Source organism: Microtus oregoni, unplaced genomic scaffold, assembly GCF_018167655.1.
Source record: "Microtus oregoni isolate MIOR12 unplaced genomic scaffold, Mior012 000025F_ref0000491, whole genome shotgun sequence".
NCBI classification, from domain to species: domain Eukaryota; kingdom Metazoa; phylum Chordata; class Mammalia; order Rodentia; family Cricetidae; genus Microtus; species Microtus oregoni.
The window spans coordinates 20,080,887-20,100,289 of NW_024543084.1; the positions used below are offsets into that span (position 1 = coordinate 20,080,887).

General features: G+C 51.1%; 1 protein-coding gene across 9 annotated transcripts in view; it reads left to right on the forward strand.

Annotated features, from left to right (window-relative positions):
* LOC121462496 (DAB2 interacting protein) overlaps positions 1 to 19,403 on the forward strand; it is a 172,908-nt gene that overhangs the window by 112,907 nt on the left and 40,598 nt on the right. The gene's annotated exons all lie outside the window — the stretch shown is intronic.

Below are 19,403 nucleotides of genomic sequence, written 5' to 3' on the forward strand. Positions count from 1 at the left end.
CTTCTCTCACAGTGGACTTGGAGATGTAGGAGTTCTTTGGCTTACAAAGTCAGGGTCCTCTAGTGTACTGGTCACATGGTGAGCGTCTTCCATGCCAGCTGCGTCCTCAGCACTTTGTGCTCATGACAGGCCAAGCCACATGCACTCTTGTCGCCAGAGCTCGGGTCCAAACCCGAGCAGTCTGTCTTCCATCTCGAGGGTCTAGCTTTAACCAGTGCTTTCTCTATTTTACAGGTGGATAAAACCATCTGGGGGTGGGGAATGACCTCAAAATTGGTTTCAGAGGTTCCTAAATGTGGGCCTATGTGTTGTTTTCTGCGGGGTTCGTTTCTTTGCTTGGCCCAGAAGGTTAGAGCCTTTGAGAGGTCCTGCAGCGAAGACACCAGTTCTGTCTTGTTTAAGCCAGGGTTTCTTGCCCCCACCCCATCCCCAGGAGCAGTTGTAGACCTCTGTAGGAGTGTTCTGCAGAGCATCATTTGGTAAACATTAGCTTGAGGTGTTCCCTCTCCTCAGAAGCGTGTTTCTAAGACAATTTTGGATGTATTCACTGCCTTCAGGACTTGCAGGACTGAACCTTGCATAATGGCATTGCTGGCTCAAGTGACAGGTGATGTAATTTTGGGAAAGTTATTATAAGGTACCCAGAGCTGATCTTCAAAGTAGTTTCAAACTTGTGTCCGTGTGTGTGTGTGTGTGTGTGTGTGTGTGTGTGTCCGTGTGTCTGTCTGTCCGTCCGTCGTCTGTCCATCTGTCTGGTTTACACCCTCATTGGGTTAGTGGTTTGACTAGTACTCCCAGGATATTGGGAGTTACTGTCCCTTTTGTGTGGTGAGTGGTTCCCTTGTACATAGCAGCTCTGACTCTGGGTCTCCCCATCCCCCTCAGGCACTTTCTGCAGAAGGCAGTAGTTGGGCAGAGGCTGTCCACAAATTTGCATAATTGTACTGTCCTCTGAATAATTAATAAAGCACTGTCCTTGCTGGGAGCAAAGTCTGTGCCATTATGGATGGGTCTGCCATGAATGGGTTTGCAGGAACTCTTCCAGAGGAGCCAGTGGTTCCTGGAGTCCTTTACCTTTCAATGAGCCCTCTCTTAAGAGAAAAGTGGGGGCACTGAATTGTTCTGGGGGAGTTGCTAGTGTTGTACCCATGTGACCCTTGTGCTGGTCATGCTCCTTCTGGAATCCATAAATGAGATCTCTGGCGCACGTGGGTTATATGTCTATATTCCCCGGCTTCTCTGTTCCTGTACAGTCTTCTCAGACATGTGGCCAGCTGTTGTGGGGACCTTGCCCCTTTTCTGGAAGCCGACAGGGCATGGTGTTTACCTGTGGCTAGAAGTGCATTTTGGAGCAGGAGAGGGTAAGGTAGGCATATCCGCCTCTATCCTCTTCTGGAATTCCAGTCTCCCTGTTTATGGACCTTAGAAGGTTATTGGCAGCCTGGAGGAGATTCCATTTGAGATTTCCAGCCCTTTTTTAATTGCCTCTTGTTAAGATGAATGCTCCTTCTGGTATGTGGTCTCTTGCTTCTTCTCCTGCTAAAAAATGGAAATTGAGGCACAGATCTGTCCCTACTTGCCACTGGAAATTGGAGAAAGCCCTGTTTTTCCAAGCTGGGGTACACTTCCCTGTCTCCCGCTCTGTCCAGAGCTTCCATGGGAGTGTTTCTCAGACCTTCTTACAGGTGTTACAGTTGCTGGAGCTGAGGGAATCCTATTGTACATACAGGTAGGCGGCATTCAGTGAGCCAGAGGAAGTAGTTTCTTCAAGGAATGATTCCTCAGCTTGAAGTGCTAATGTGTCTGATTCTGCAAGAGGGAGTTCAGGGGAAATTGCCTCCTGCCCACCCCGACTGCCCGGTATATGTCTGCATTTCACTAGAACGGGACTCCCTGTTCATGGGGACAGACCATGGTAGTATGCTAGGGCTGAATGTGCCAGCCCGGCATGTCCCTGCACATTTGCTGAGCTTTTGGGGGGGGGGGAGGAAGGTGGAGTGTGAGAGGTAGATCATTTACCTCTTGGCTTTCATACCAGCTAGGACTTTGGCAGGACAGGAATCATCCCATTTTACAGATGAGACTCAGAAAGTACTTATCACACCCAAAGCTACAAAGCTTGCATTTTAAATTTACACTCACCAGGTGAGCCTTTGGCTTTCCTCCTACAGCTGCATTTGCTGTAGGGGGAAACCATTTGCTCCCTGGGGAAATGTCAGTGTTGGCTAGGGTGGGGCTGTGGGGACTTGTTGCTCCTCCAGCTGTCCTCTCCACTTGCTTGGAGTATCTGGGGTGAAGATTAGCAGATTCCCTGTTTAATAGTTTCCCTCTGTGGGGTTGGCTTTGGCTCCCGTGTCAGTGTGAGCACAAGACTACCAGATGCCCTTACAGGTTACCTTTTCCTCCTCTAGCCTTGTGCTTTGAAAGGTGGTTTGGAGTGTTCTAGAAATATGAGGCGTTCGTATTCGTCTTGAGCTGTGGTGGTAGGAGGGAGAGGAGTCTCCAGCTGGCTTGACCAACCCTTTCTGAGCCTCGGGGTTGGATGGGCATCTTGAAGTGGACATGCATGGGCATTTGTACTGAGGGGGAGGTGTGGTTCAGGGTTTGGACCAGCTGTTTCATATAGCTCAAAGGGGAATGGAATTTTCATCCTCACCCCCCAAGCCACAAACTGATAGCAGAATTGTAATCTACGATACATGGACCTGTACCTGGACTAGACTCCATCGTCTTGTGTGATGGGACAGGTTTCCTGTGGTCTTGAGGTCTGCCCGAGATTGCATGTTTGGTCATTTTATCATCTTATTCTATCATATCATCACACATTGGAGCCCCAGAATCCTGACAGTAGGTCCTCTCAGCACTCGCAGGGTTCACTCCTTCATGTAGCAAGAGATGTCCCAAGACAAGCAGGAAATGATGTTTGTGCTGACATTTCTTCCACTTAGAAAATCAATATTCTGTGGTCTGCCTAATTGCTCTGTTGCTGCTAAATGAGTCATTATGGAAGGAAAATAGCAAATGCATTGTGAGATTAATGGGAGAAAGTAGTTGGCAAATGACTTTGGTTTGCTTCCGAAGCTCTGAGAAGGTGTTACTATGAGAAATCTGGAGAGTCATGCAAGTCCCAAGCAGTGGGGAACAGGCAGCTATTGGGTGGCGAGGTGCTAGAGGTGCCAACAGGTCTAAGATGCCCATTAGTAAGTGCCAAGTTAGGACCCCACAGCAAAGGAACTTTGATGGCCTGGTCTTGAGGGTCAGGCACCAGACAAGCTGGGAGACGGAGTGGTGGGTCTCAGCTTCTCCCCTCAGAGGGCTGGGATAAAATTGTCCCATAGGAAAATTACAATTGCACTGCCCTTCTCAGCAAGTCCAGATGTGGAGCTTGATTCGGTGGGAGTCGGGTAGAGTCGGGTAGGAACAGTGAGCTTCCTGGGCAGGTACATGAGCTTATGCACATTCTGTGGTCTGGCTGCTGGCAGCTGGAAGACTGTGATCCTAAAACTTAGACAGTCCTAGGAAATATACTTTGTACAAGTGTGGAAACTAAGGCTGAAGACATCTAAGAACTTGGCTAAGGTCATGTAACTATTAAGGTAGGCTGGGTTTAAACTTGGGCCTGTATAACCCCAAGCCCAAAGGCATGATCAGCTGCTGCAGGAAGCTGGAACCTTTTTGTACATCTGCAGCTAGTGTCAAGGACTTCATTCCTACATTAGTCTGGCAGATGCCAGAGACACTGCTGAGCTAGGGGTCTGTAGGACGACAGCAAAATGTTGACCTCAATATCCCCAAACCAGACTTTTCTTCCTCTTAATGGCAGTTTGACGGTTTTGTATTGTTCCAAATGCCAAGTATATTAATGACTCTTGAAAAGGTTTTGAAAAGGAGGAGACATGGTTTTCTTCCTTCCAGGAGGCCTGTTGGTTTATTCCTTGCTAGTATCCCAGCTCACCTCTTAAGACATGGAGCCTGCTGGCTGTCTGCAGAGGTGATAGTGGAAGTGTGGTTAGCTGAGCAGACTTGGAGATCTCTGGACTCCCCAAGGTTTCAGAAATGGCAGCAGCAGGTAGGGAGAATCCACCTTCCCTCTGAGCACTAAAAAAGAGGCCTTGAGGGCATCAGAGGCCATGCCGTCCTGCTTTCTGGAGATAGCTGAGCATCTTTATGCCAGAGAAACCATGCAAAGAATCCCAGGCGGGGAGGGACAGATCCTTGCGCCTGTGGTCCGCTCCTGTGGTCTGTTCTGGAGTGTGTGTCAATCCAGAGATCCCAGCTAGTATAGCTCTGCCTTCCTCCTCCCCCACAGCCCAGGCTTCTGGAGGATGGGGAGTGATGATGTTGCAGGCAGGGTTGTATGCTATGTCTTCCTAGGTGTAGAGTAACCCTGGTGCTGGCTGTGCAGGACCTGCTTGCAACTGGAGCCGGGCCTCAGAGTGTCCCTGTGGACACGGTAGGACAGGGCCAGATGGACTCAGAAGAGTCAGAAACTTGCTGGGCATGTTTGCTGCTGCTGGCTGGAAGCCAGGTTTCAGCCCAAACTTGGGTCTGTTTGGCTGTTGCCTGCCCCTTACTGAATGTAAAGTGCCGCCCTCCATGGCCAGAGGCTAAGTGGGTAGGCTAAAGAGCCCAGCATGGGCTTTGTCCCACTCTCATTTCATTTTCCAAACATTCTGCTTCCTTCTTCAAGTAAACAGCAAGGCGCTTTTCCTGTGGGACTGCCCAGCCCTTCCCCAGGACCCCAGTGTGCTGCCATAGGGAGGCTGAAGTGGCAGCAGGGAGATGCTTACAGGGTCCCTGCTGGGTACTCCCTCCTCTCCCTGTTGTGACTAACACCATGACCAAACCAAAAGCAACTTGGCGAGGAAAGGGTATATTTTGCCTTACCATAGTCCATCATGAAGGGAAGTCATGGCGGGAACTGCAGCAGGACCTGCAGAGGCTGTATAGAGAAATGGTGCTAACTGGCTTGCTCCCTGGTTCCCTCAGCTGGCTTTTTATATAACCAGACCATACCTGCCCAGGGATGGTGCTGCCCACAGAACAGACTGATGGATCTTCTTAAGGAAGGTTCCCTCTTGTTTGTGTCGAGTTGACAAAACTAACCAACACACTTGGGTTCTGCAGTGTGACATTTTACAGTCACACAGCCCTGACCCTGGTACAAATCTTAAGTCTCTTCATAGAGACAGGCTATGGCCTGCCAGACCCCTGGAAGATGTGGAGTGGAAGGTCCCTCATTAAGCTTTTCCAACATGCACTTATGCTTGCTTCGCTCTGGGCCATGAGAGGATTTGAGATTCTTTCTTCTGTATTTCCATCCCAGCCATCATGGTAGTACGTGTAGGTGGTACCCAGTTAAGTCCAAATAGATAGTGGGCTGTCCTCGGAACCTGTTCTCTGGGTGCCCACTTGAGCAGCAGTCTCTCGCTCTTAGGTCAGAGTGGCTGAATTTCTAGTCTGAAGATTTGCTGTGAGCAGGGAGCTTGGGCTCCTTTTGAGTAAGTGTTGCTGTGGCGTCAGGAGACTGCCGTGGACACACACAGAGCAAACAGTCCTGCAGTCTCTCCTGCGTGTGCTTCTGTCTGCTGAGAACTGCACATCAGTTCATTCCTAGCATGGACCAGCAGCTTCCTTACTGACTCAGGGGTCAATAGGCTTCCTTAAGTGACATCAGTCTGAGTAGAACTCAGGACCTGAGCGCCATTGGCAGCGTTAGTCTGCTGATTCCCTGAGGCTTGGGGTAGGTTTCAGACAGGGTAGTAGCGCCTGTGTGGTCAGTGTGAGGCTTCTCGGTGTACTCTCAGAAATGCTGAATCCTTCCTAGGGCAGTTTTAGAGAAAACTCTCTAGACCTCTGGGTGCCACCTCATGGATTCCTAGTTTTGTGACTCTGCCCTTGGGTGGATTCAGTTCTGGTTCTCATGTTTTCAACAGCGCTTGGATTTCTTCTTCTGTGCCAGGCTGGACCACATACATACATAGTCCTTAGCAGTAGTCTGGCAGTCTGATCTGGCCTGGTGGAAGCTCAGTTAGGGGGTCTGTTTTCCCCTCACCCTCTCCTCAGCTTCACTTCCCCTGACCCTGGCAGAGGAGCAGGCATCCCAGATGGCAGATGTCTTGCCCGGGAGCTCTGCTTCTCTGGCGCGGGAGCTTGAAGCCCATGGCTGAGGTTGCTGCCGCTGGCCATTGTGCTGGTAGTCCAGAGAGAGCATGTGCTAAAGCGCTGTGCCTGTGAAGGCAGACTCCTCTGCCGCCCTGGCAACAGCTCCACACCAGCCTGTGGTGTGGCCACTGAGCATGCCTCCTGACTGGCTGCCTTCTCCGGCTCCGCAGCAGCAGCCTCTTTCAGGCTTCAGGCAAATGGTGAAAGAATGCTGGGGGATTGGGGTCCTCAGACTGCTGGCAGCCCTCATACGCCTGCCAGGTGCCCCCTGGGGTTTGTCATCTACCTCTGCTCGGGTGGGTCTGCAGGGACTGCAGAGCTACTTACTTCAAGGGTTTAACAAGTCCCCGGAGCCTCCAGGCTCTTCTTGCCTTTGCTGCCCCCAATCTCCTTGTGCTCTGGGCTCCCCTGTATCTTCATGCAGATGCCCCAGGTCAGGGCCTGTGTCAAACCCTCCTCTGTCTACTACTTATCTGTAAGAAGGGGATAATTGGGAATCTTGAGAGGAATGGATGAAATTTACAGAAAAATGCTTGGCATGGTACTGTCATGCCACACTCCCCTGCCTTGTGTCCCCTCCGTCCAGATGCCTCCTGCTCTACCCAGTCTTTCAGGTCCTAACCCCTTCTGCTTAGGGCTTGGTTCCCTGATGCCCCTCACCCAGCCTCCTGAGCTGTTCCTTTGGGTCTCTTGGATTTGCTCCTCAACAGCAGAAGGGCTTCCTCAGCACACAGTGGGAGTCTAGCTCCTCCCCAGTCCACAAATAGCACTCCACCTCACTCTGGATAGCCAAGCTGCGGTCCAGGGCTGGAGAAACTAGCCCCATGGACAGGGACCAAGTGAGGAAGGGATGGATGTACCCAGGTAGACAAGGGACTGGACACTCTGGCCTCGTCTTCTACTGCTGTCTGTGGCAGAGTGTAACAGGAGTTGGATCCTCTCTCAAGGAATCGGGTGAAGTGGTGATAGTATTTGGGGTTTGAAGGAAATCAGTCCCTTGGGTGGCAAAGCAAGGACAAAGGCACTGAGACTGGCAGGAGAATCTGGTGAGAACAGAGGATTAGGGACTTTCTGTCTTCTTGGACAGGCTGGGGGAGGTGAAAAGGGCTGGTGGGTGCTGGGAGAGTGGGAACCAGTTCTAAGGGCAGGAGAGGTGAAGACTGAGATTGAGGGAGGTAGAGGATGAGCCCAAGAGTGTAGTCCCTTTTGTGCCGGGTGCTTTGTTGTGGCATCACAAGTCTAAGAGGTGAGCTTGCTTCTGTGCCAGGAAGAGGGTGTAGTGGGGGTTGTTGACTGGTCGGGGTCTTGAGGCTAGTACCAAAGAGCCAGAGTGAACTGCCAGGTGCACAACCCTTAGAACTGCTGGTGGCCTCGGCCTGTTCAGGGCTGGCAGGCATGTCCTCTCAGCCAGGTCAGGTCGGTAGCCTGTTCTCTAACCACATGTAAGAGCTACTGAGTGTCCATGAAGGCTTGGACCATACAGTACTGTGGCATTATCTGGTTCCTGGCACACAAGACACTTGAACTGTGCCAGAGGAAAGAACCAGATCTCTTACCGTGCCTCAAGGAGCCCAGGACCGCTCTCTGGGCCCCACAGTGTTCTGGCTCTTACCTCCTTGCTGTTCTGACGTGCAAGACCCTCTCTAGCCCTTGAGGGCAGACCTCCCACAGACAACCTAGACCTCTTCTCCACTTGGCACCCAGTGTGAAGCCTGGCACAGCTCAAGCCGAATAAAATACTCATTGAGCACCTACTGCATGCCACGCACTGTGCCAGGGACTGGAATAATTAACTTTGGCATGGCACTTTGTGATTCCCACAGCTCCTCTGGGTCTCGTTAGGAGCTTGAATCTTTCCAATTGGGTATTATTTCCTTATTTTCCAAGTGAGGAGACTGAAACAGAGAGGAGAGTAGCCTGAGGTGACATCCTCAGCCACCAACAAGGGACCAAGCCCATCCTGAGCCTTGACCCCCTCCCTGGGCTGTGGGTATACTCTGGGGACTGGCAGCTGTTTCTTTCCAAACTTCTTGCTAAGATTGAGCTTCAGGAAGCAAGGCCCACAGAGAATCTGTATCCAGGGGAGCAGGACTCCTAGGGACCACAGGAAGCACCTGCCTGGTCCTTGTCTTCACCCAGCAGGAATTGGTTGTTGGTGACAATTGTCTGTGTTTGGGGTAAGTCTGAGGTAGAAGAACAAAGAGAACCCTTCCTGCCAATAGAGCTCTGACCTTGAAAACCCTGTGAAGTTTCATTTACTGGAAAGAAAGAGGGAAGAATTGGTTACCAGCTTCAAAGAGGGGCAGGCCTCCTGCAGGCAGCATCCAAAGAAACCTTGACTTCCTGAGTTCTGCTGTTGGATTTCTTCTTTTCAGTTTGACAGACTTCCTGGGGATCTGTCTGGGCTGGCCAGAAGGTGCAGAGATGCCAGGAGCACTGGGCTTCCTTTGCCTAGACACTACAAGACCTAACCTTTAAACAAAGACCATACAATGATTCCAGAGGTCTGGACACAGCCTGCAGATGACTATCCCACTTGCCCTACTGCAGGAGTCCCCAGCTGTGCGAGGGACCTAGGAGTGGAGCAGTTCAGCTGCACATGTAGGGGGACAGGGCTTTTGCAAGGAAACAGTGTGGCAGTCGGGAGGTCCTGGGTGTGGAAAAGCCCAGGGTTTATCTGATTTATCTGCTTTGTTTGTCTCTCTCCACACACATTGGCAAGTCTGTGTTGTGCGCCAGGAGCTGGTGTGACCCTAGGAGAGGTCTGATGTGTTGTGAGCCCTGCCTTGCCCATGTGACATAGGAACCCTAGCTAAGGCACTTCACAGCTTATGGAAAACAGTTTGTATGGCTGTGTCCTTCTGGGGTCAGGGACAACTGTTCGGTTTTGATGGTAGAACTTTGAGTTTGGAAGAAAATGCCCTAACGGTTTTTTTTTTCCCTGACATTTAAAATTTTCACATCTTTAAATGTTGGCAATTGATTCAAAACATAAAAATGTCATACACTGTGTGGCTAAACAAAGCATGAATGTTGACCAAATACAACCTGCACTCTGGTTAGAGTCCTTTATGGTAAGGCTGGCCAGAGTTCATGTGGCTAGAAGGCATTGGCCAGGCCTTCCTGCAGAGGGACAGGGCAGAAGCAGTGGGACCCACTTTTATTTACTAAGCGGATGGTGCTTGCCTGGCTTTGGGCCGCCTTGGTCCCATCGGTGTGCAGTGCTGCCTTGGGCCAGCATATCAGCTAGAGGCTAGCCCAACTGCCCTGAGAATGTCCGCCTGTGTTCACTGCTCCATGGGTGCTTTCCCCAGTTTGCCGAATAAATAAGCCCCTTTGGTCAGGCAAGAGCCCAGGGAAGAAGAGTTGCTTAGGAGATGTCCCAGTGACTGTCTCTTGGGCAGTGGTGCAGCTATATAGCGGTGGGATGGCATTGTCCATGCATGTGACCTTGCTGCTGTTAGCATTTGCTCTGCTGCCTGCAGGACAGTTCCTTCCTGTGCTGCTGAGGAGGGCCTTCACGGGACCTTGTGCCCTGTCCTTCCCACCTTTCCATTTCAGGCTCCTCAGAACCCTGGTCACCTCCATCCAGGCCTGTAGGCATAAATTTCCCTTTCCTCTCTCCACTGACTGTCACACCCTGTGCTGTCTGCACTTGACTTTATAGAAGATCACCTGGTGCCTGGGCCTTCCAGGATTGTTCTCAGGCTTAAACTTTAATTATCCCTTTATTGTATGCAAAGCCTCGGGCCAGAGCCAGAGGCACCTGACCCTCACAGGTCAGTGGAGCAGGCCTAACCAACCTCAGTGTTTCCAGCCTCATTGTCTGCAAAAGCATGAGGAGAATGGAGAGCACCCCCACCCATGTGGCCTTGCAGAGTCTTCCACCCCAAAATGCCTGTGTCCTGACCATGTCCCAGCCCTGCCTCTCTGTGTTCTGGGCGCTGACCTGAGGTCAAGCAGAGGCCAGGCAGCATTCACGCTTTAGGATCTTATCTTAGGGGTGAGGGAGCCATATTAGCCAGCTCTCAGTCAGAGTCCTCACTGCTGCCCTCCCATTCTCTTTCTTTATCTTCATTTAAGTCTGTTTTCCATGCAGAGATAATTAAAATCAAGAGCTCTGGGCACAGATCGCAAGCCCTGATACCTCAAAACTCCCACTCCACCACAACCACCAGGGACCTTCCTCTGAAGAAAGTTTTGGAAGGGGGGGGGGTCTCATAGAAAAAGAACTGTCCCTGCACCTGGGCCAGGTGCCTTCTCCTCAGCTTACTTGGTTGGAAGGCAGGTAGTACAGTTGAAGTCCCCTTCCTGTGAGCCCTCCTGCCCTCACCTGCAGCTTCTGGGGCTGGGGCCAGAGAAGTATTTGAGTCCATAAAGGAGTGGGGCCAGGGGTCTTGAATACGGCTTCCGAGCGAGAAGCTTCACCCAAACTCCAAGGTAGGCAGGTTGCCTGTCTGATTTTCTGGTGCGGACAAAACTCCCCTGAGGGATCCTTGGGATTGAGTTATTTCTGTTTTTGTTCACCTGTGCTAGGCCCTGGGGACAAGGACAGAAAACCAGCTGTGGTCCCTGCCTGTGTTGGGTGTGGGAGAGGTGTCTGCTGCTCCTGGGAAACCTGTCTTCACCACGGCTTGTACCTGGCTCTTTGGTACTCCAAAGGGAGGTCCGGCCACCAGGAGTGTCCTGGATTTTTAGGTGGGCCATGGAGTCTGCATAGGTTCCACAGCCCAGGGTGGGTAGAGTGCTGACCCGAGGCGCTGTGGAGCTGCCTGCATTAGAGCTTAAGCGAAGTTCTCTGTCGTCTGAAAAGCACATGTGGACCCCAGCCCATTCCTAGGACTCTATTGAGGATCAGCAGAACAGCCCTGGTTGTGGGGAAGGGTGAGCATTAGTGGTGATGTGTTGTGGGTGGTAGTGAGTGACAGGGACAATAAGAAGAAATATTATAGAAGATTGGCCTTGTGCTCTAGGCTGGTCTCCCCATTTCCCCTTCCACTCCAATCTTGCCAGTTAGAGCAGTTGGTGGCTTTATTTGATTATTTTTGTTGTTGTTGCTTATTTTTTTTAAAACAGTGTCTCCTTATGGTATCCCATGAGGCCTCAAGTTCTCTATCCTCCCATCTCTTCCCTCCGGGTGCTGGGATTGCATGCACAGACCCCTGGCAGTACTAGAGTCGTCTTTAAAACAATACTCCCTTGGAGACCTTCTTGAGGGCAATGCCTGCCTGCCTGCCTGTCTCCTGCTCTCTCTGCTGCACTGGTCCCTGATCTCTGTCCCGGAGTGCAGCTCCATCGCTGTCCTCACCTCTACCAACAGTGTCCTCTTGGCCTTGCTTCTTTGTCTCATTCATGTGTTAATCCTGGAATCCTCCCTGCTTGAACCTAGACTTGAGTTTCCTTACTCATCTTACTCCCTGTACATTTGTACCTTGCCCACGGTTGACCAGCAGCTTGAGAGAATAGACTTCACGTCTGCTCCTTCCTGTGTCTCCAGGACCCAGGATAGGGACTGGGGTGTCGACCAAAGAACACACAATTCATTTTATTTTACCCTGTGAGGTAGACACATTGCAAGAAACTAATCTCAGAGTAGGGTTACTGGCCCAGGGCCATATAGCTGCAAGAGGACCGAGTAGGATTTGAGCATAATGTCTTGCTTTAAGTCTTCCTTGACCACTAGAAGCCTCCTCCTCCCCCTAAACCCCAGCAGGCTGCCTCTCGGATAGGTAGGAATGTGAGGGGCCCAGAAGAGGTAGGTGGGGTTTCACTTTGGGAACATGAAGGATGAGGCCAAGGAGGTAGTGTTTATAAAGGTACAGGGGTCTGAGCATGCGAAGTGGCTGCATGTTAGGGGCTGTATTGAGGCTCAGGACTGAGAGAACCCCAGCGGAGTGGTCCCTGAAATCGCACCTTAGGTGCTAGCTATTCTAAAAAGAAAAAAGAAAATACTAAACAGCTGTAGCTGTATTACCCACCCACCTTCAGGCTCCTTGTGCTAGCTCTGGCTCCTGGCATGTTTTCTGTTTCCCTCCCAGGACAGAGAAATACGAGAGGGGGGTGGGGTGGAGTCAGTCCAGCCTTGCTGTTTGCACTGCCCTCACATCTTAATCAGTCTATTTCTGGGAGCAATGACTTCATCTCCTATGATTCTTGACACAGCCAATGTAAAGCATCCATGGAAAGATTGGGTCTAGCACCATTCATATTCCTCTGATGAGTCTGGTTGGGAGAGCAGTTGGTGGCCTTGCTTTGTCTGACTTGGCTTGGGGGCTTACAGTTCAACTACCTCTCCCTAGATCTGGCCCTATTGACCTGAGGAGCTCAGAACAAGTTTAGTCATCTAGTACTTTCTGAGGACCCATTGTGTGCACTGTCAGGGCAGTGATTGGGAATTGTATCCAGCCAAGACTCCATCTAGGCTATGGAAGGTATTAAGTGGCAGCCTGGACTTGGGTAGCTGCAGACCCCAGAGCCAGACCCCCAGATAACTACAGTGAGGGTGGGCAGTGACTCAACCTTTAAAACTTTGGTGGTGTTTTGTTTTCTGAGGGAACCTTAAAGTATTCTGTCACAGAGTCACATCCCAGTCCTTAAAACCTGTGACTCAAATATGTATGAGTTCCTATCTGCCATTATGAAGTGTTTGTCAATGGAATTAATAGTGTAAGCAAGATTTGAGGAGGGTGGGCAGCAGGGGAAAGGGTTATTTAAACATACTTCAAACAACACTGGCTCTAGCTGCTGAGCAGACATTTGCATATGTAATGACTGCTAATTATGGGTGGCCTCAGCTGCTCACACGTTTGCCTGGCTGTGCTGCTTTATTGCAGTCACCCACTCGGGATTCTCTGGCATGCTTTTCACCAATGATAGCACAACAGAAATAGTAATACCTATCGGGTTTTGATCCCGTGCTATGTGCCAGACATCCTACCAAGCGCTTGGCAGGCATCATCTCATTTAATCCAAGTAGCACTCTGCATTCCACAGATCCTTTTCAGGGAAGGAGACTGAGGCTGAGGGAGCCTTAGGCTCAGTAAAGTCAAGAGCCCAGAGAGTAATGCAGCCTCACCAAGAGGTTTTCTCTGCTCTGAGGACTCTTGGGGACACTGGGCAATGTTTTTATCTCTAAGCCTTTTCTCTTTCTTGGCCCTCTCAGGAGCCCCCATTTTGCCAAAAGGTAATTTGAAATTTGTCTTAGGAGGGAAGTAAACCTTATATCTTCTAAAGTAAAACCAGGCCAAGCAGATCCTCCTTCCTGCAGTCTGCTGGTGAGGTGAGGGGTGAGAGGTGAGGGTAACCCCTCAGTAGCCAAAGAAAAACTTAAGCAGTAAGCAGGGGGAAGAACACTATCACAGCATAAATTAACTTAGGTGTTGCCATTAAACTAGAGGTTGTGCGGTGGCTCATGGCAGCTGTAGCCCACAGACAGGCTGGGTTTCACACGATGAGGTGGAGTGATGTTCCAGTTTTCCTGGTTTTTTTCTTTATTGATTACCATCAAGCATTTGCATATATCCCAAACCATTCATTTCAAACATTCTCCTCAGAGCCCAGAGTTGTGGATTTTCTTGGAATAAAATTTTCTCGGCAGCTTTGGACTGCGTTCCTGTTGCCGTGACTTTTCACCCTACATGCTTTTCCATATCTGCTCTAGTGACACTGGAAGCAGCGGGGGATGTTGGATTCCCATCCTAGAGGAAAGGAGACCAACAGGGCTACCCCACAAAGCTGTTAGTGAAATCCATCCTTATTGTCCAGCCATGTGGGTTTCTACCTCACTGCTTCCCAATTGTGTCCAACTCCCTCTGGCCACCAAGGAAAGTAAGAAGCCTTTCCCTGGCCTAATGACTCAGAAATAACCAACAGTGGGCCCAGGGGCCATTTTTTGGTTCCCCGTCCCCTTTCTATCCCTCCTAAGCCATTGGGGACATGGGAAACCTATTCATTTAAACTCGATCATTTTCTTGAAGACAGAATAGAGCTGAATTGGGTCAATGGCTCTATTTGCTGTGCTCAGCTGTTTCTGCTGCAACACCATCACTACTGGGTCTGCTGCTGGCTCTGTGCCACCGAGCTCACCAGTTAAAATTCCTTATCTTTGGCCATCCTCAGCAAGCCTGGCTCTGGCAGAGAAGAGTGATGTGTGAAACCACTAACCAGTGTCATTAACCACATGACCTCCACCTCCAGGACACAGGCTTCAGGTCCTCAGCACCGTTCCACAGGTGCCCTGCTTCCAGCAACAGTTTGTGCAGGTGGAGAAGCTCAGGCTTAGTATTCGCTGGAGTGCAAACCTCGGGGTCAGACACAGCAGGCTCTGTAAGCTCTGTGGATTGGGGAAATAAGAACGCCCCACTTTGCACCTGTAAACAGGGCATCACCTCAAAGTGCTGGGCTGCCTTGGTGTAGACAGGATGCGGCGTGACAGTGGTCAGCCCTGGGCTGTTTGACTTACGTTGAGAGGTGCCCTATGTTTGGAGGGAGTTGTAGGACTCAGAAAGGATTGATCTGGGTCACTCACCTCTCTATGTAACCATTCCCATTCTCAGCTCCCAGAATTCCCATGGTGTGTCAGGCCCCACATTGAACAATAAGCAGCTTCTTCTGACCCATAGCTTCTCATATGTGCTTTCGCTTGGCATCAGTTTGGTGTACCTTTCCTTTCCACCAAGCTGCCGGCTTTTAAGGGCAGGGACAGGTGTCTTCCCCATGCTTGCCGACCCTGGCTAGGTAGCCTGGGCAGGCTGTCTAATGGGACTGTGTTGTCATCTGTAGTAGAGTTGGGGATAGGACTTGGGGGTACAAGTGAGGCACTAGTTAGAGCCCAGTGAGTGGCTCTATCTCTGTGTAAGTATTAAGGATGGGGAGCATTGAGTACCAGGTAATGCTAGCACAGTCACTAGGGATTGGTTATGGTCACCGTTTGCCTCCTGATAACACACAATCCTTGGCACACCATGAATTGCTGCCCAGCACTTGGCAATGTGAACACGTAGGAATGGAAATGCTGACCATGTCTCATTGCTTGTTCAAGTAAATTTACTCTGTGTTTCCAGAGGAGGTGTCGCACGGGTGGGAGTCTACCCCCACGAAACGCTCTAATGGAAACATTACATTTGGGGAGCCAACATGTGTTAACATCTCAGTAGAGGAAAAGGGTCCAGGTTTCTCTGCCAGCCACATTGCTAACCACAAAGCCCTGCTTGGGGGCCTGACAGATGAGGGTGCTGTATCCAGGCTGGTGGAGGGCAGAAGTGGCCAGAGGCTGGAGTTGGCTGGACTTAACCTGGAGGAGATGGGGCTACTGAGCAGGTCGAGAAGAGGAAGAGAATTGAGGTCTCTGGGATGGCAGCTTTCCTTAAACACCCACACAGTTCTCAGCAAAGGAGGCACAGACAATAGGCCCTGGAGTAATGAGTGTTGGGGAGCCCAGAATTCCAGCTCCCTGTGTGACCTTGGGTAGCATTCCTACCCCTCTGTGCTTCCGTGTCATTTTTAGGCAGACGTCATGTGAGTGCCCATGTTTAGAGCCCGGGGAGGCTTACAGAGATAATGAATGTAAAATACCTCTCAGCTTGGCACGAAGTGGACGCCAGGACACATTTGTTTTTTTGTTGTTGTTGTTGTTGTTGTTGTTGTTGTGCTGATAAAGCCATACATGCATGGATGTGTGTACATAAATTAACATCTGGGGGGTGCTGAAGCTGCTTCCTGGAGTTGGCCCTCAGTCTAACATCAGCTGAGTATAGAGGCCCTTGTCCTTGAAGAGCCAGGCCTGACTAACTCCTCTGCAGTGGTTCCTCACTGCCCTGAATGACTTACAGGTTCATCCTGAGGTCTCTGGACTACAGCAGCACCTCCTCCTGGGTGTGTGTGTCCTTAGAGAGCAGCCTACAGAAAGGAGAGAGGAATACATAACTGTGGTAATTACTTTTGCAGTTGCTGTGACCAGATGCATGGCAGAAGCAGAGGGGGTATGTATTTTGCTGGTAGTTTCAAAGAGTTCATTGGGTATGTGGACCCCCCCCCCCCCGCCCTTGCCGAGAGCAAGATCAGCTTAGGGGTAGACTCTGGCAGGGGAGTGCTGTTTGCTTCCTGGCCCTTAGAAAACAGAGGGCAAGTGCACTGCAGACACACGTGACTCCCTGCCAGTGGGATGGTTTCCTCTCCCTCAGCACATTATCCCTGGAGATACCCTCAGTGGCCTAGCACAGGTGTACATCACCAGTCACCTTAGTGATTCTAGAGCTAGTCATGTTGACAGTGCAGATGAGCCAGGGATGTGCAAACAAGGCCTTGAAGTGTCTTCATAGTCTGGGGCTCATTCTCCTTTCACATCCTTCAGGGAGACGTTTCCAGAGTACTACAGAGTACTACAGAGTACCTGGTTGGTAATGACAACTTCAGGCCTTGAGTTCTGACTGGCCTGAAGGGTGTGTATGCTCTTTGCGCCTTGATCCAGAGATGAATAGACCCCAAGCAGGACCTGGCAGATCAAGAAGCAGCGTGCAGGCCTGTGGGGGTGGGGTGGGGAAAGGGTTCCTTTAAATGGGAGGAGCCTAGCTGGGCTTTGAAAGGGTGGAGCAACCAGGCTTGGGGTGTGGCCATGAGGAAGGGAAGGGTCTACTAGAGTTTACTATCCTTGGCCCCAAAGGCTGAGTAGTAGGATTGATAGGGCCTGTTCAGGAAGGCTCGCCCTCAGGCCTGAGGCCCGTCGGTTCTAAGGCTGTGTGTGTGCCCCTAGCTGGGGCTGGGAGGGTGTAAAAGATATACTTTCTCCAAGACCAGACAGCTGGTGAGTGTAGAAGCCCAACTTAGGATACAGCCCACCTCTGCTTTTGTTACCTGTACCCCGTCCTGTGACCGCTGTCACACAGAGCAGAAAATTCTGCTCTAAGGCCTTGCTTGCTGCAAGATTGTAGAATTAGGTAAAAACTGAACGTGTTGGCACATGTTTATGATTTCTGCAGTAAGCCAGTGTTCGGGAGGCTGAGGCAGGAGGATTGAATGAAAATGTGGGTCCACTGGCAGGGAATGGCTTCCTGCGTGGAAGAGTCTAGGAGGGCTTCCAATTAGGAGTATTTGAATGAGGCACACCTGCCTCAGATGTAGTTGGGTCGTTTGTGCAGTGACTGAATATGGGGAGTGGCTATCTTGCCTTTTATTGCATGCACAATCATGAAACTGGGGGTAAACGATCTGGCTCGGAGCCAGTGCCTGGTCCTTGGATGGCAGGCTCTATTTGCTGATTTCCTGTTGGCTTAGCCACTATGGAACCAGGGGTGCCTTTACTGGTCCCATTTGTAAATACGTTGTCACCTCTTCCTGCTAGGAAATGTTACTAAGACTTGAAAACTGGGAGGGTAAGCCTGGACTCCAGAGGAAGACCGTGGCTGACTAGGAGCTGCCAGGCCATGTATCTTGAGGGGTGGGCAGGTTCCTGTGTGGCCAGATGGGGTGGTGTTGGCCCACCATGCCCAGAACACAGCCAGATACAGAACTGGGGCCCAGCAAGATGGAGTAAGCTGGGTACCCTAAGGTTGGAGTCATCTGGGACCAATAGGACAGCTTCATCACCAGCTTGCCCCTGTAGAGTCCTGAGCACTCTAGGTCAGACTCTAGCTGTCATGGACGAAACTGGAACCTGTGGTGAGTCCAGGAGGGAATGGCCTTGGCCAGGGGCCTTCCCTACTAGCCCTTTCGGTCTCTGTTTCCTTTGGGGACTTGAAGTCCAGGAGTGAGGGGAAGCTCTAGATCAGCCCTTCTGCCTGTGGCTCTAAGGGAAGTGGGTTGACCCCATAGGGCTAGAAGACTAGTAAGTGGAGCCCGGGGCTGTGGCTTGCCTTTGTGGTGTAGGAAAGGGTGAACCAAGCAAAAATGTCTGGTTGACTAGGAGTCCCTTCACATGGCTATAGCACTGCAGTAATGCATTTTAGTGAGGCTGTATGTGGTGTGGTGAGGATGGGTCTTCACATTGGGCTCCTGTAAATATCTGGTCACCACTCACCAGCTTGCCTATGTCATTCCCTTTAACTATCTCCTTGCCCTCTTGGCCCAGCCACTTTCTGCAGTAGAGAAACCATCTCAAAGTGAAAAGACTGGGACCCAGGAGCTACCCACAACAAGGAGTACAAGGAGTTGAGCTGCCCTTGGTACCAGAGGTCCTTCTCTGGACCTCTCTCTCTGTGTTGCTTTTCACACATATCTGATTGGAAGTGGTGGTAGTGCCTCTAAGAGGGAGGGATGTTTGCCCTGGCTGTTCTTCTGGTTGTGCTAGTGTGAGCTAGATGGAGCTGTGTCCCTCTCACCTCTCTCCTGCAGTGAGTGCCCATCTGAATCCACAGTATACTTTTAGATCTCAGCGATAGTTGGAGGGTGCTGTTGGGATTGCGGGGAGCCTGGAGGGAGGTTGCAAAGGCACATGAGGACCAAGCCAGAGTTCTCAGCCCCTCATGCCCTCCAGATTGTCCCCATCCCTACTACTTCACCTCTCCCTGCTCCAGCCTGCGCTGGAGGCCAGCCACAGGTCTCAAGCCAGTTGAAACAGAAAGCACCTGGCCTGGGAAGAGAAGGGAAGGGCCCACTCCAGGCCTGGGAGGTGGGGCCAGAAGAGAGTGCCCTGGAGCATGCAGCTTCCTGGGTGGAGATCTGGACTGCTTGGGTGAGAAGAGGGTGGAGAGTTACCGGGATTCCCTCAAATTTGATGCTCTAACTCCTCCTTAATATAGCTCTGGCTGGCCCGTCTCAGACCAGCTAGGAAAATAGGTTCATAGATTCCAAATGCCTATCGAGTTTCTGCTTTTTGGCAGACACTGCTCAAGGTGTTCTGGGCTTATTGGGCTGGACTGGTTAGGTTCTTGAGGGAGGGGGAGACTACAGCAAAAAAAGCAGAATGACCTCAGATCCCCGCTATGAAGAAAATGAAGCTGGGTGATAATGGACGTGGGGGTGGAGAGTGGGAAAGGCCCTCCCAAGACTGATCTTTTGATCTGAGACCAGAATGCATCCAACTGGGACTGCTGGGCATTGGCTAGCGCAGAGGCCCAGGGGCGGGACTCCAGAGGGCAGAGCCAGCACTCCAGGGGAGGTGCTTGCGAGAACCTCTGAGCCAAGGCTTCCTGGAGTTGCTACTGCTAGTCCTACACCCGCAGAGGCCCTGGGAGCTTGCTGCCGCGGGCTAGGAGAAGCTGTTTACTTACAAGAACCCTTCTGACTTCTTGGACCTGGAGGCC